Here is a 17966-nt window from a genome sequence, read left to right on the forward strand (position 1 = left end):
AATGATGGGGACCCTACTCTAACATTACTGGTGGTGACTCTACTCTGACATTACTGGTGTTGATTCTACTCCAACATTATTGGCGGTGACTCTACTATATCATTACTGGTGGTGACTCTATTCTAACATTACAGGTGGTGACTCTACTATAACATTACTGGTGGTGACTGTACACTAACGTTACTGGTGGTGCCTCTGCTCTAACATTACTGGTGGTGAATCTACTCTAACGTTACAGGTGCTGAATCTACTGTAACATTACTGGTGGTGACTCTGCTCAAAAAATAGTGGTGTGGACTCTAATCTTACATTACTGGTGATGAATCTACTCTAACATTACTCGTGGTGAATTTTTTCTAACATTACTGTTGATGACTCTATTCTAACATTACTGGTGGTGACGCTAACATAACATCACGGGTGGTGACTCTACTCTAACATTACTGGTGCTGACACTACTCTAACATTATTGGTGGTGACTCTATTCTAACAATACTGGTGTTGACTCTAATCTTACATTACTGGTGGTGAATCTACTCAATCATTAGTGATGGTGACGCTACTTTAAAATTACTGGTGCTGACTCTACTCTAACAATACTGGTGGTGACTCTACTCTAACATTACTGGTGGTGACTCTACTCTAACAACACTGGTTGAATCTAATCTTACATTACTGGTGTGAATCTAATATAATATTACTGGTGGTGACTCTATTCTAACATTACTGGGGGTGACCATACATTAACTTTGCTGATGGGGACCCTACCCTAACATTAATGATGGGGACCCTACTCTAACATTCCTGGTGGTGACTCTACTCTGACATTACTGGTTGTGACCCTGCTCTAACATAAATGATGGGGATCCTACTCTAACATTACTGGTGGTGACTCTACTCTGACATTACTGGTTGTGACCCTACTTTAACATTACATGTGGTGACACTACTATAACATTACTGGTGGTGACTGTACACTAACGTTACTGGTGGTGACTCTACACTAACATGTGGGCAAAATGCTGGAGTCCATCATTAAGGATGAAATAGCGGAGCACTTAGCAAATGGGGACAGGATAGGACAGAGTCAACATGGATTTACAAAGGGTAAATCGTGCTTGACTAATCTATTGGAATTTTTTGAGGGAGTAACTGGTAGAATAGATGGGGGAGAGCCAGTAGATGTGGTGTACCTGGACTTCCAAAAGGCCTTCGATAAGGTCCCACATAAAAGATTAGCATGGAAAATTGAGGCTCATGGGATAAAGGGAAAAGTTTTGGCGTGGATAGGGAACTGGCTGTCAGATAGAAAACAGAGAGTTGGAATAAACGGCTCATTTTCTGAATGGCAGGCAGTAACAAGTGGGGTACCACAGGGATCTGTCCTGGGCCCCCAGCTGTTCACAATTTACATTAATGACCTGGATCAGGGAGTCGGATGCAGCATTTCCAAATTTGCAGACGACACTAAACTAGGAGGGGGGGTGGGCTCAGAGGAAGAGACCAGGAAGCTCCAGAGCGATTTGGACAGACTGGGCGATTGGGCGGATAAATGGCAGATGCACTATAATGTGGACAAGTGCGAAGTTATCCACCTTGGGTGCAGGAACGGGAGGGCAAATTATTATTTAAATGGCAATAGATTGGGAGAGGGGGAAGTACAGAGAGACCTGGGTGTTCTTGTACACCAGTCACTGAAGGCGAGCATGCAGGTGCAACAGGCGGTCAAGAAGGCAAACGGTATGCTGGCCTTCATAGCAAAAGGGTTAGAATACAGGAACAGGGATACCTTGCTGCAGCTGTACAGGGCACTGGTGAGACCACACCTCGAGTACTGTGTACAGTTTTGGTCGCCTCATCTGAGGAAGGATGTTCTTGCCATGGAGGGGGTGCAGCGGCGATTCACCAGGCTGATACCAGGAATGGCGGGAATGACCTATGAGGAGAGACTATGTAGTTTAGGGATGTACACACTGGAGTTTAGAAGATTGAGAGGGGACCTCATAGAAGTGTATAAAATTCTGACAGGTCTAGACAGACTGGATGCAGAAGGAATGTTTCCCTTGGCGGGTGAGAACAGAACTAGAGGACATAATTTAAGGATAAGGGCTAAACCATTTAGGACAGAGATGAGGGGGAATTTCTTCACTCAGAGAGTGGTGAACCTGTGGAACTCATTGCCACAGAGGGCAGTGTACGCCAGCTCATTAAATATATTTAAGAGGGAATTAGATATATTTCTACGGGCAAAAGGGGTTAAGGGTTACGGAGAGAAGGCGGGGACGGGATACTGAATTAAAGGATCAGCCATGATCTCATCGAATGGCGGAGCAGGCACGAAGGGCCGAATGGCCTACTCCTGCTCCTATCTTCTATGTATCTATGTATCTATGTAACATTACTGGTGGTGACTCTACGCTAACATTACTGGTGGTGCCTCTGCTCTAACATTACTGGTGGTGAATCTACTCTAACGTTAGAGGTGCTGAATCTACTCTAACATTACTGGTGGTGACTCTGCTCAAAAAATAGTGGTGTGGTCTCTAATCTTACATTACTTGTGATGAATCTACTCTTTCATTATTGGTGGTGACCTTACTCTAACATTACTAGTGGTGAATTTTTTCTAACATTACTGTTGGTGAGTCTACTCTAACATTACAGATGATGACTCTATTCCACCATTACTGGTGGTGACGCTAACATAACATCACGGGTGGTGACTCTACTCTAACATTACTGGTGGTGACTCTACTCTAACATTAATTGTGGTGACTCTACTCTAACATTAATTGTGGTGACTCTACTCTAACATTAATTGTGGTGACTCTACTCTAACATTACTGGTGCTGACTCTACTCTAACATTACTGGTGGTGACTCTACTCTAACATTAATTGTGGTGACTCTACTCTAACATTAATTGTGGTGACACTACTCTAACATTACTGGTGATGACTCTACTCTAACATTACTGGTGGTGACTCTACTCTATCATTACTGCTGGTGACTCTATTCTGTCATTACTGGTGTTGACTCTATTCTAACATTACTGGTGGTGACTCTACTCTAACATTACTGGTGGTGACTCTACTCTAACATTACTGCCGGTGACTCTACTTTAACATTACTGGTGCTGACACTACTCTAACATTATTGGTGGTGACTCTATTCTAACAATACTGGTGTTGACTCTAATCTTACATTACTGGTGGTGAATCTACTCAATCATTAGTGGTGGTGACTCTACTTTAAAATTACTGGTGCTGACTCTACTCTAACAATACTGGTGGTGACTACTCTAACATCACTGGTGGTGACTCTACTCTAACATTACTGGTGGTGACTCTACTCTAACATTACTGGTGGTGACTCTACTCTAACAAAACTGGTGTTGAATCTAATCTTACATTACTGGTGGTGAATCTACTCTAATATTACTGGTGGTGACTCTATTCTAACATTACTGGGGGTGACCATACTTTAACTTTGCTGATGGGGACCCTACTCTAACATTAATGATGTGGCCCCTACTCTAACATTACTGGTGGTGACTCTACTCTGATATTACTGGTTGTGACCCTGCTCTAACATAAATGATGGGGACCCAACTCTAACACTACTGCTGTTGATTCTACTCCAACATTACTGGTGGTGTCTCTACTTTAACATTACTGGTGCTGACTCTACTCTAACATTACTGGTGTTGGCTCTACTCTTACATTACTGGTGTTGACTCTACTCAAACACTAAAGGTGGTGAATCCACTTTAACATTACTTGCGCTGACTCTACTCTGTCATTACTGGTGTTGACTCTAATCTAACATTAGAGGTGGTGACTCTACTATATCATTACTGGTGGTGTCTCTGCTCTAACATTACAGGTGGTGACTCTACTATAACATTACTGGTGGTGACTGTACACTAATGTTACTGGTGGTGACTCTACACTATCATTACTGGTGGTGACTCTACACTAAGATTACTGGTGGTGACTCTACTCTAACATTACTTGTGCTGACTCTACTCTAACATTACTTGTGCTGACTCTACTCTGTCATTACTGGTGTTGACTCTACTCTAACATTACTGGTGGTGACTCTACTCTAACATTTCAGGTGGTGACTCTACTATAACATTACTGCCGGTGACTCTACTTTAACATTGCTGGTGCTGACACTGCTCTAACATTATTGGTGGTGAATCTATTCTAACAATACTGGTGTTGACTCTAATCTTACATTACTTGTGGTGAATCTTCTCAATCATTAATGGTGGTGACTCTACTTTAACATTACTGGTGCTGACTCTACTCTAACAATACTGGTGGTGACTACACTAATATTACTGCTGGTGACTTTACTCTAACATTAATGGTGGTGACTCTACTCTAACAACACTGGTGTTGAATCTAATCTTACATTACTGGTGGTGAATCTACTCTAATATTACTTGTGGTGACTCTATTCTAACATTACTGGGGGTGACCATACTCTAACTCTGCTGATGGGGACCCTACTCTAACATTAATGATGGGGACCCTACTCTAACATTACTGGTGGTGACTCATCTCTGACATTACTGGTTGTGACCCTACTCTAACATTACTGATGGGGACCCTACTCTAACACTACTGGTGTTGAATCAACTCCAACATTACTGGTGGTGACTCTACTCTAACATTACTTTTGTTGAATCTACTCAAACATTACAGGTGGTGACTCCACTCTAACATTACTTGTGCTGACTCTACTCTGTCATTACTGGTGTTGACTCTACTCTAACATTACAGGTGGTGACTCTACTATATCATTACTGGTGGTGACTCTACTCTAACTTTACAGGTGCTGACTCTACTATTACATTACTGGTGGTGACTGTACACTAACGTTACTGGTGGTTACTCTACACTATCATTACTGGTGGTGACTCTACTCTAACATTACTGGTGGTGCCTCTGCTCTAACATTACTGATGGTGAATCTACTCTAACGTTACAGGTGCTGAATCTACTCTAACATAACTGGTGGTGACTCTGTTCAAAAAATAGTGGTGTGGACTCTAATCTTACATTACTGGTGATGAATCTACTCTTTCATTACTGGTGGTGACCTTACTCTAAAATTACTAGTGGTGAATTTTTTCTAACATTACTGTTGGTGAGTCTACTCTAACATTACTGGTGATGACTCTATTCTAACATTACTGGTGATGACGCTAACATAAAAACACGGGTGGTGACTCTACTCTAACATTACTGGTGGTGACTCCACTCTAACATTATTGGTGGTGACTCTACTCTAACATTACTGGTGATGACTCTACTCTAACATTAGTGGTGGTGACTCTATTCTGTCATTACTGGTGTTGACTCTATTCTAACATTACTGGTTGTGACTCTACTCTCACATTACGGGTGTTGACTCTACTCTAACATTACTGCCGGTGACTCTACTTTAACATTACTGGTGCTGACACTACTCTAACATTATTGGTGGTGACTCTACTCTAACAATACTGGTGTTGACTCTAATCTTACATTACTGGTGGTGAATCTACTCAATCATTAGTGGTGGTGACCCTACTTTAAAATTACTGGTGCTGACTATACTCTAACAATACTGGTGGTGACTACTCTAACATTACTGGTGGTGAATATACTCTAATATTACTGGTGGTGACACTACTCTAACATTACTGATGGGGACCCTACTCTATCATTAATTGTTGTTGAATCTATTCTAACAATATTGGTGTTGACTCTAATCTTACATTACTGGTGGTGAATCTACTCAATCATTAATGATGGTGACTCTACTTTAACATTACTGGTGCTGACTCTACTCTAACAATACTGGTGGTGACTACTCTAATATTACTGGTGGTGACTCTACTATAACATTGCTGGTGGTGACTCTACTCTAACATTACTGGTGGTGACTACTCCAGCAACACTGGTGTTGAATCTAATCTTACATTACTGGTGGTGACTCTACTCTGACATAACTGGTTGTGACCCTACTTTAACATTTCTGGTGCTGACTCTACTCTAACATTACTGGTGGTGGCTCTACTCTTACATTACTGGTCTTGACTCTACTCTAACATTACTGCTGGTGACTATACTAACATTACTGGTGGTGACTCTAATCCATCTTTACAGGTGTTGACCCTACTATAACATTACTGGTGGTGACTCTACACTAACATTACTGGTGGTGACTCTACTTCAACATAACTGATGGTGACTCTAATCTAACATTACTGGTGGTGACTCTGCTCTAACATTACTGGTGGTGACCCTACTCTAAGATTACTAGTGATGACGCTACTCTGTCATTACTAGTGGTGACTCTACGCTGTCATTACTTGTGGTGACTCTACTCTAACATTACTGGTGGTAACTCTACTCTAACATTACTGGTGGTGACTTTACTCTAACTTTACTGGTAGTGACACTACTCTAACATTACTGTCGGTGACTCTACTCTAACATTACTGGTGGTGACTCTACTCTAACATTACTGGTGGTGACTCTACTCTAACATTACTGGTGGTGATTCTTCTCTAACATTACTGGTGGTGACTTTACTCTAACTTTACTGGTAGTGACACTACTCTAACATTACTGTCGGTGATTCTACTCTAACAGTACTGGTGGTGACTCTACTCTAACACTACTGATGTGACTCTACTTTAACATTACTGGTGCTGACACTACTCTAACATTATTGGTGGTGACTCTATTCTAACAATACTGGTGTTGACTCTAATCTTACATTACTGGTGGTGAATCTACTCAATCATTAGTGGTGGTGACTCTACTTTAAAATTACTGGTGCTGACTCTACTCTAACAATACTGGTGGTGACTACTCTAACATCACTGGTGGTGACTCTACTCTAACATTACTGGTGGTGACTCTACTCTAACATTACTGGTGGTGACTCTACTCTAACAAAACTGGTGTTGAATCTAATCTTACATTACTGGTGGTGAATCTACTCTAATATTACTGGTGGTGACTCTATTCTAACATTACTGGGGGTGACCATACTTTAACTTTGCTGATGGGGACCCTACTCTAACATTAATGATGTGGCCCCTACTCTAACATTACTGGTGGTGACTCTACTCTGATATTACTGGTTGTGACCCTGCTCTAACATAAATGATGGGGACCCAACTCTAACACTACTGCTGTTGATTCTACTCCAACATTACTGGTGGTGTCTCTACTTTAACATTACTGGTGCTGACTCTACTCTAACATTACTGGTGTTGGCTCTACTCTTACATTACTGGTGTTGACTCTACTCAAACACTAAAGGTGGTGAATCCACTTTAACATTACTTGCGCTGACTCTACTCTGTCATTACTGGTGTTGACTCTAATCTAACATTACAGGTGGTGACTCTACTATATCATTACTGGTGGTGTCTCTGCTCTAACATTACAGGTGGTGACTCTACTATAACATTACTGGTGGTGACTGTACACTAATGTTACTGGTGGTGACTCTACACTATCATTACTGGTGGTGACTCTACACTAACATTACTGGTGGTGACTCTACTCTAACATTACTTGTGCTGACTCTACTCTAACATTACTTGTGCTGACTCTACTCTGTCATTACTGGTGTTGACTCTACTCTAACATTACTGGTGGTGACTCTACTCTAACATTTCAGGTGGTGACTCTACTATAACATTACTGCCGGTGACTCTACTTTAACATTGCTGGTGCTGACACTGCTCTAACATTATTGGTGGTGAATCTATTCTAACAATACTGGTGTTGACTCTAATCTTACATTACTTGTGGTGAATCTTCTCAATCATTAATGGTGGTGACTCTACTTTAACATTACTGGTGCTGACTCTATTCTAACAATACTGGTGGTGACTACACTAATATTACTGCTGGTGACTTTACTCTAACATTAATGGTGGTGACTCTACTCTAACAACACTGGTGTTGAATCTAATCTTACATTACTGGTGGTGAATCTACTCTAATATTACTTGTGGTGACTCTATTCTAACATTACTGGGGGTGACCATACTCTAACTCTGCTGATGGGGACCCTACTCTAACATTAATGATGGGGACCCTACTCTAACATTACTGGTGGTGACTCAACTCTGACATTACTGGTTGTGACCCTACTCTAACATTACTGATGGGGACCCTACTCTAACACTACTGGTGTTGAATCAACTCCAACATTACTGGTGGTGACTCTACTCTAACATTACTTTTGTTGAATCTACTCAAACATTACAGGTGGTGACTCCACTCTAACATTACTTGTGCTGACTCTACTCTGTCATTACTGGTGTTGACTCTACTCTAACATTACAGGTGGTGACTCTACTATATCATTACTGGTGGTGACTCTACTCTAACTTTACAGGTGCTGACTCTACTATTACATTACTGGTGGTGACTGTACACTAACGTTACTGGTGGTTACTCTACACTATCATTACTGGTGGTGACTCTACTCTAACATTACTGGTGGTGCCTCTGCTCTAACATTACTGATGGTGAATCTACTCTAACGTTACAGGTGCTGAATCTACTCTAACATAACTGGTGGTGACTCTGTTCAAAAAATAGTGGTGTGGACTCTAATCTTACATTACTGGTGATGAATCTACTCTTTCATTACTGGTGGTGACCTTACTCTAAAATTACTAGTGGTGAATTTTTTCTAACATTACTGTTGGTGAGTCTACTCTAACATTACTGGTGATGACTCTATTCTAACATTACTGGTGATGACGCTAACATAAAAACACGGGTGGTGACTCTACTCTAACATTACTGGTGGTGACTCCACTCTAACATTATTGGTGGTGACTCTACTCTAACATTACTGGTGATGACTCTACTCTAACATTAGTGGTGGTGACTCTATTCTGTCATTACTGGTGTTGACTCTATTCTAACATTACTGGTTGTGACTCTACTCTCACATTACGGGTGTTGACTCTACTCTAACATTACTGCCGGTGACTCTACTTTAACATTACTGGTGCTGACACTACTCTAACATTATTGGTGGTGACTCTACTCTAACAATACTGGTGTTGACTCTAATCTTACATTACTGGTGGTGAATCTACTCAATCATTAGTGGTGGTGACCCTACTTTAAAATTACTGGTGCTGACTATACTCTAACAATACTGGTGGTGACTACTCTAACATTACTGGTGGTGAATCTACTCTAATATTACTGGTGGTGACTCTACTCTAACATTACTGATGGGGACCCTACTCTATCATTAATTGTTGTTGAATCTATTCTAACAATATTGGTGTTGACTCTAATCTTACATTACTGGTGGTGAATCTACTCAATCATTAATGATGGTGACTCTACTTTAACATTACTGGTGCTGACTCTACTCTAACAATACTGGTGGTGACTACTCTAATATTACTGGTGGTGACTCTACTATAACATTGCTGGTGGTGACTCTACTCTAACATTACTGGTGGTGACTACTCCAGCAACACTGGTGTTGAATCTAATCTTACATTACTGGTGGTGACTCTACTCTGACATAACTGGTTGTGACCCTACTTTAACATTTCTGGTGCTGACTCTACTCTAACATTACTGGTGGTGGCTCTACTCTTACATTACTGGTCTTGACTCTACTCTAACATTACTGCTGGTGACTATACTAACATTACTGGTGGTGACTCTAATCCATCTTTACAGGTGTTGACCCTACTATAACATTACTGGTGGTGACTCTACACTAACATTACTGGTGGTGACTCTACTTCAACATAACTGATGGTGACTCTAATCTAACATTACTGGTGGTGACTCTGCTCTAACATTACTGGTGGTGACCCTACTCTAAGATTACTAGTGATGACGCTACTCTGTCATTACTAGTGGTGACTCTACGCTGTCATTACTTGTGGTGACTCTACTCTAACATTACTGGTGGTAACTCTACTCTAACATTACTGGTGGTGACTTTACTCTAACTTTACTGGTAGTGACACTACTCTAACATTACTGTCGGTGACTCTACTCTAACATTACTGGTGGTGACTCTACTCTACCATTACTGGTGGTGACTCTACTCTAACATTACTGGTGGTGATTCTTCTCTAACATTACTGGTGGTGACTTTACTCTAACTTTACTGGTAGTGACACTACTCTAACATTACTGTCGGTGATTCTACTCTAACAGTACTGGTGGTGACTCTACTCTAACACTACTGATGTGACTCTACTCTAACATTACTGGTGGTGACTCTACTCTAACATTACTGGTGGTGATTCTTCTCTAACATTACTGGTGGTGACTTTACTCTAACTTTACTGGTAGTGACACTACTCTAACATTACTCTCGGTGACTCTACTCTAACAGTACTGGTGGTGACTCTACTCTAACACTACTGATGTGACTCTACACTAACATCACTGGTGGTGACTCTACTTCAGCATTACTGGTGGTGACCATATTCTAACATTACTGATGGGGACCCTACTCTAGCATTAAAGTTGGCGACTCTGTTCTAACATTGCTGTTGGGGACTCTACTCTAACATTACTGGTGGTGACTCTACTCTAACATTATTGGTGGTGACTCCACTCTAACATTACTTGTGGTGACTCTACTCTGTCATTACTGGTGGTGAATCTGCTCAAAAAATAGGGTGTGGACTCTAATCTTACATTACTGGTGGTGAATTTATTCTAACTTTACTGTTGGAGACACTACTCAAACATTACTGGTGATGACTCTATTCTAATATTACTGGCGGTGAATCTACTCTAACATTACTGGTGTTGACGCTACTGTAACATCACTGGTGGTGACTCGACTCTAACATTACAGGTGCTGACTCTACTCTAACATTACTGGCAGTGATTCTACTCTAACATTACTGGTGATGAATCTACTCTAACATTATTGCCGGTGACTCTACTTTAACATTACTGGTGGTGACTCTACTCTAACATTACTGGTGATGACACTACTCTAACATTACTGGTGGTGACTCTACTCTAACACTACTGGTGGTGACTCTATTCTAACATTACTGGTGGTGACTCTACTCTAACATTACTGGTGATGACTCTGCTCTAACATTATTGCTGGTGACTCTACTCTAACATTACTGATGGGGACCCTACTCTAACATAACTGGTGGTGACACTACTCTAACATTATTGGGGGTGACTCTATTCTAACAATACTGGTGTTGACTCTAATCTTACATTACTGGTGGTGAATCTACTCAATAATTACTGGCGGTGAGTCTACTTTAACATTAATGGTGCTGAATCTAATCTACCATTACTGGTGGTGACTACTCTAACATTACTGGTGCTGACTGTACTCTAACACTACTGCTGGTGACTCAACTCTAACATTAGAGGTGGTGACTCTACTCTAACATTACTGGTGGTGACTCTACTCTAACATTACTGTTGGTGACTCTAATCTGTCTTTACTGGTGGTGACTCTGTTCTAACATTACTGGTGGTGACTCTACTCTAACATTATTGCCGGTGACTCTACCTTAACATTACTGGTGGTGACTCTACTCTAACATTACTGGTGATGACACTACTCTAACATTACTGGTGGTGACTCTCCTCTAACATTACTGGTGGTGACTCTACTCTAACATTATTGGTGGTGAACTCTACTCTAACATTACTTGTGGTGACTCTACTCTAACATTATTGCCGGTGACTTTACTTTAACATTTCTGGTGCTGAGTATACTCTAACATTACTGGTGATGACTACTCTAACATTACTGATGTTGACTCTACTCTAACGCTATTGTTGATGACTCTACTCTAACATTACATGTGGTGAGCTACTCTAACATTACAGGTGATGACTCTACTCTAACATTGCTGGTAGTGAATCTATTCTAACATTAATGGTGTTGCTTCTAAACTTACATTACTGTTGGTGAATCTACTCTATCATTACTGGTGTTGACTCTACTCTAACAATACTGGTGCTGACTACTCTAACATTACTGGTGGTTACTCTACTCTAACATTACTGGTGTTGGAACTATTCTTACATTACTGGTGGTGACTCTACTCTATCATGATTGGTGGTGACACTACTCTAACATTATTGGTGTTGACTTTACTCTAACATTACTTGTGGGACTCCTCTCTAACTTTACTGGTGGTGACTCTACACTAACATCACAGGTGGTGAGTCTACTTTAACAATACTGGTGGTGTCTCTACTCGAACATTACTGGTAGTAATCCTACTTTATCATTGCTGTTGATGACTCTACTGTAACATTACTGGTCAAGAATCTACTCTAACGTTAGAGGTGCTGGCTCTAGGCTAACATTAATGGTGCTGAATCTACTCTAACATTACTGGTGTTGACTCTACTCTAACGATACTGATGGTGACTCTACTCTAACCTTAAAGGTGGTGACTCTACTCTAACATTGCTGGTGGTGACTCTACTCTAACAATACTGGTGGTGACTACTCTAACAGTACTGGAGGTGACACTACTCTAACATTACTGGTGTTGACACTATTCTTATATTACTGGTGGAGACTCTACTCTATCATTACTGGTGGTGACACTACTCTAACATTCCTGGTGGTGACTCTACTCTAACATTACTGCTGGTGAGTCTGCTCTAACATTACAGTTGGTGACTCTATTCTAGCATTGCTGTTGGGGACTCTTCTCTAACTTTGCTGGTGGTGACCCAACTCTAACATTGCTGGTGGTGACTCTAACATTACTGGTGGTGACTCTACTCTAACATTACTGGTGGTGACCCTGCTTTAACATTACTGGTGATGATACTACACTAACATTACTGGTGGTGACTCTAGTCTAACATTACTGGTGGTGACTCTACTCTAACATTAATGGTTTTGACTCTACTCTCACATTACTGGCGGTGACTCTACTCTAACATTAATGCTGGTAATCCTACTTGAACAGAACTGGTGATTACTCTATTCTAACATTACTGGTGGTGACTCTACTCTGTCATTACTGGTGGTGAAACTACTCAAAAAATACTGATGTGGACTCTAATCTTTCATTACTCGTGGTGGCCCTACTCTAACATTACTGGTGGTGAATTTATTCTAACATTACTGTTGGGTACTCTACTCTCACATTACTGGTGATGACTCTATTCTAACATTTCTGGTGGTGACTCTACTCTAACATTACTGGTGGTGACGCTACACTAACATTACTGGTGTTGACTCTATTCTAACATTACTGGTGGTGACTCTACTCTAACATTACTGGTGGTGACTCTACTCTAACATTACTGGTGGTGACTCTACTCTAACACTATTGCCGGTGACTCTGCTTTAACATTACTGGTGCTGACTCTACTCTTACATTAATGGTGATGACTACTCTAACATTACTGTTGTTGTCTCTACTCTAACACTACTGTTGGTGACTCTACTCTAACATTACAGGTTGTGACTCTACTCTAACATTGCTGGTAGTGAATCTATTCTAACATTAATGGTGTTGCTTCTAATCTTACATTACTGATGGTGAATCTACTCTATCATTACTGGTGTTGACTCTATTCTAACATTACTGGTGCTGACTACTCTAACATTACTGGTGGTGACTCTACTCCAACATTACTGGTGTTGACACTATTCTTACATTTCTGGTTGTGACTCTACTCTATCGTTACTGGTGGTGACACTACTCTAACATTACTGGTGGTGACTCTACTCTAACATTACTTGTGGTGACTCCACTCTAACTTTACTGGTTGTGATTCAACTCTAACATTACTGTTGGTGTGTCTACTCTAACATTACTGGTGGTGACTCTAATCTAACATTACTGTTGGTGATTCTACTCGAACATTACTGGTAGTATTCCTACTTTATCATTGCTGGTGATGACTCTATTCTAACATTACTGGTCAAGAATCTACACTAACGTTAGAGGTGGCTGGCTCTACTCTAACATTACTGGTGGTGACTCTAATCTAACAATTCTGGTGTTGACACTAATCTTACATTACTGGTGGTGAATCTACTCTATCATTATTGATGGTGACTCTACTTTAACATGACTGGTGCTGATTCTACCCTAACTTTGCTGATGGGGACCCTTCACTAACCTTACTGATGGGGACCCTACTCTAACATTACTGGTGGTGACCCTACTCTAACATTACTGATGGTGACTACTCTAACATTACTGTGGTTACTCTACTCTATCATTACTGGTGGTGACCCTACTCCTACATTACTGGTGCTGACTCCACTCTGACATTACTGGTGGTGACACTACACTATCATTACTGCTGGTAAGTCTACTCTAACGTTATTGGTGGTGACTCTATTCTAACATTACTGGTGGTGACTCTACTCTAACATTACTGATGGTGAGTCTACTCTAACGTTACTGGTGGTGACTCTCTTCGAACATTATTTGTGGTGAATCTACTCAATCATTACTGGTGGTGACTCTACTTTAACATTATTTTGCTGACTCTACTCAACAATACTGGTGGTGACTAATCTAACATTAATGGTGGTGACTCTACTCTAACATTACAGGTGTTGACCCTACTTTAACATTACTTGTGCTGGCTCTACTCTAACATTACTGGTGGTGACTACTCTAACATTACTGTTGTTGACTCTACTTTAACACTACTGGTGGTGACTCTACTCTAAAATTACAGGTGGTGACACTACTCTAAAAGTACTGGTGGTGAATTTATTCTAACATTACTGTTGGTGACTCTACTCTAACATTACTGGTGTTGACACTATTCTTACATTACTGGTGGTGACTCTACTCTAACATTACTTGTGGTGACTCCACTCTAACTTTACTGATTGTGATTCTACTCTAACATTACTGGTGGTGTGTCTACTCTAACATTACTGGTGGTGACTCTAATCTAACATTACTGTTGGTGACTCGACTCGAACATTACTGGTAGTATTCCTACTTTATCATTGCTGGTGCTGACTCTATTCCAATATTACTGGTCAAGAATCTACACTAACGTTAGAGGTGCTGGCTCTACTCTAACATTACTGGTGGTGACTCTAATCTAACAATTCTGGTGTTGACACTAATCTTACATTACTGGCGGTGAATCTACTCTATCATTATTGACGGTGACTCTACTTTAATATGACTGGTGCTGATCCTACCCTAACTTTGCTGATGGGGACCCTTCAGTAACTTTACTGATGCGGACCCGACTCTAACATTACTGGTGGTGACCCTACTCTAACATTACTGATGGTGACTACTCTAACATTACTGTTGGTTACTCTACTCTCACATTACTGATAGGGTCCCTACTCTAACATTACTGTGGTTACTCTACTCTATCATTACTGGTGGTGAACCTACTCTAACATAACTGGTGCTGACTCTACTCTAACATTACTGGTGGTGACTCTACACTATCATTACTGGTGTTGACTCTACTCTAACAATACTGGTGCTGACTACTCTAACATTACTGGTGGTGACTCTACTCTAACATTACTGGTGTTGGAACTATTCTTACATTACTGGTGGTGACTCTACTCTATCATGATTGGTGGTGACACTACTCTAACATTATTGGTGTTGACTTTACTCTAACATTACTTGTGGGACTCCTCTCTAACTTTACTGGTGGTGACTCTACACTAACATCACAGGTGGTGAGTCTACTTTAACAATACTGGTGGTGTCTCTACTCGAACATTACTGGTAGTAATCCTACTTTATCATTGCTGTTGATGACTCTACTGTAACATTACTGGTCAAGAATCTACTCTAACGTTAGAGGTGCTGGCTCTAGGCTAACATTAATGGTGCTGAATCTACTCTAACATTACTGGCGATGACTACTCTAACATTACTGGTGTTGACTCTACTCTAACGATACTGATGGTGACTCTACTCTAACCTTAAAGGTGGTGACTCTACTCTAACATTGCTGGTGGTGACTCTACTCTAACAATACTGGTGGTGACTACTCTAACAGTACTGGAGGTGACACTACTCTAACATTACTGGTGTTGACACTATTCTTATATTACTGGTGGAGACTCTACTCTATCATTACTGGTGGTGACACTACTCTAACATTCCTGGTGGTGACTCTACTCTAACATTACTGCTGGTGAGTCTGCTCTAACATTACAGTTGGTGACTCTATTCTAGCATTGCTGTTGGGGACTCTTCTCTAACTTTGCTGGTGGTGACCCAACTCTAACATTGCTGGTGGTGACTCTAACATTACTGGTGGTGACTCTACTCTAACATTACTGGTGGTGACCCTGCTTTAACATTACTGGTGATGATACTACACTAACATTACTGGTGGTGACTCTAGTCTAACATTACTGGTGGTGACTCTACTCTAACATTAATGGTTTTGACTCTACTCTCACATTACTGGCGGTGACTCTACTCTAACATTAATGCTGGTAATCCTACTTGAACAGAACTGGTGATTACTCTATTCTAACATTACTGGTGGTGACTCTACTCTGTCATTACTGGTGGTGAAACTACTCAAAAAATACTGATGTGGACTCTAATCTTTCATTACTCGTGGTGGCCCTACTCTAACATTACTGGTGGTGAATTTATTCTAACATTACTGTTGGGTACTCTACTCTCACATTACTGGTGATGACTCTATTCTAACATTTCTGGTGGTGACTCTACTCTAACATTACTGGTGGTGACGCTACACTAACATTACTGGTGTTGACTCTATTCTAACATTACTGGTGGTGACTCTACTCTAACATTACTGGTGGTGACTCTACTCTAACATTACTGGTGGTGACTCTACTCTAACACTATTGCCGGTGACTCTGCTTTAACATTACTGGTGCTGACTCTACTCTTACATTAATGGTGATGACTACTCTAACATTACTGTTGTTGTCTCTACTCTAACACTACTGTTGGTGACTCTACTCTAACATTACAGGTTGTGACTCTACTCTAACATTGCTGGTAGTGAATCTATTCTAACATTAATGGTGTTGCTTCTAATCTTACATTACTGATGGTGAATCTACTCTATCATTACTGGTGTTGACTCTATTCTAACATTACTGGTGCTGACTACTCTAACATTACTGGTGGTGACTCTACTCCAACATTACTGGTGTTGACACTATTCTTACATTTCTGGTTGTGACTCTACTCTATCGTTACTGGTGGTGACACTACTCTAACATTACTGGTGGTGACTCTACTCTAACATTACTTGTGGTGACTCCACTCTAACTTTACTGGTTGTGATTCAACTCTAACATTACTGTTGGTGTGTCTACTCTAACATTACTGGTGGTGACTCTAATCTAACATTACTGTTGGTGATTCTACTCGAACATTACTGGTAGTATTCCTACTTTATCATTGCTGGTGATGACTCTATTCTAACATTACTGGTCAAGAATCTACACTAACGTTAGAGGTGGCTGGCTCTACTCTAACATTACTGGTGGTGACTCTAATCTAACAATTCTGGTGTTGACACTAATCTTACATTACTGGTGGTGAATCTACTCTATCATTATTGATGGTGACTCTACTTTAACATGACTGGTGCTGATTCTACCCTAACTTTGCTGATGGGGACCCTTCACTAACCTTACTGATGGGGACCCTACTCTAACATTACTGGTGGTGACCCTACTCTAACATTACTGATGGTGACTACTCTAACATTACTGTGGTTACTCTACTCTATCATTACTGGTGGTGACCCTACTCCTACATTACTGGTGCTGACTCCACTCTGACATTACTGGTGGTGACACTACACTATCATTACTGCTGGTAAGTCTACTCTAACGTTATTGGTGGTGACTCTATTCTAACATTACTGGTGGTGACTCTACTCTAACATTACTGATGGTGAGTCTACTCTAACGTTACTGGTGGTGACT

Source organism: Somniosus microcephalus, unplaced genomic scaffold (genome assembly GCF_052327205.1).
Source record: "Somniosus microcephalus isolate GS21.2 unplaced genomic scaffold, FLI_Smic_1.0 unresolved_chr6, whole genome shotgun sequence".
NCBI classification, from domain to species: domain Eukaryota; kingdom Metazoa; phylum Chordata; class Chondrichthyes; order Squaliformes; family Somniosidae; genus Somniosus; species Somniosus microcephalus.